The 832-nt window shown below is 35.3% G+C and overlaps 1 protein-coding gene across 1 annotated transcript in view; it reads left to right on the forward strand.

The window, feature by feature from the left end:
• Positions 1 to 832, forward strand: part of IQUB (IQ motif and ubiquitin domain containing) — a 61,077-nt gene that overhangs the window by 19,811 nt on the left and 40,434 nt on the right. The window lies entirely within an intron of this gene.

The raw sequence follows: 832 nt of genomic DNA on the forward strand, positions 1-832 counted from the left end.
TTGATTGATTTGCATATATTGAAGAATCCTTGCATTCCTGGGATAAACCCCACTTGATCATTGTGTATGATCCTTTTAATGTCCTGTTGGATTCTTTTTGGTAGTATTTTGTTGAGGATTTTTGCATCTATGTTCATCAGTGATATTGGCCTGTAGTTTTCTTTTTTTGTGACCTCTTTGTCTGGTTTTGGTATCGGTGATGGTTGCCTCATAGAATGAGTTTGGGGGTGGTCCTCCCTCTGCTATATTTTGGAAGAGTTTGAGAAGGATAGGTGTTAGCTCTTTAAATGTTTGATAGAATTTGCCTGTGAAGCTCTTGGTCCTGGGCTTTTGTTTGTTGGAAGATTTTTAATCACAGTTCCAATTACAGTGCTTGTGATTGGTCTGTTTATATTTTCTATTTCTTCCTGGCTCAGTCTTGGAAGGTTGTGCTTTTCTAAGAATTTGTCCATTTCTTCCAGGTTGTCCATTTTATTGGCATATAGTTGCTTGTAGTAATCTCACAATCCTTTGTATTTCTGCGTTGTCAGTTGTTACTTCTCCTTTTTCGTTTCTAATTCTGTTGACTTGAGTCCTCTCCGTTTTTTCTTGATGAGTCTGGCTAATGGTTTTTCAATTTTGTTTATCTTCTCAAAGAACCAGATTTTAGTTTTATTGATCTTTGCTACCATTTCCTTCATTTCTTTTTCAGTCATTTCTGATCTGATCTTTATGATTTCTTTCCTTCTGCTAACTTTGGGGTGTTTTTATTCTTCTTTCTCTAATTGCTTTAGGTGTAAGTTTAGGTTGTTTATTTGAGATTTTTCTTGTTTCTTGAGGTAAGATTGTATTG

This window comes from Physeter macrocephalus, chromosome 5 (assembly GCF_002837175.3).
Source record: "Physeter macrocephalus isolate SW-GA chromosome 5, ASM283717v5, whole genome shotgun sequence".
Taxonomy (NCBI): Eukaryota; Metazoa; Chordata; class Mammalia; order Artiodactyla; family Physeteridae; genus Physeter; species Physeter macrocephalus.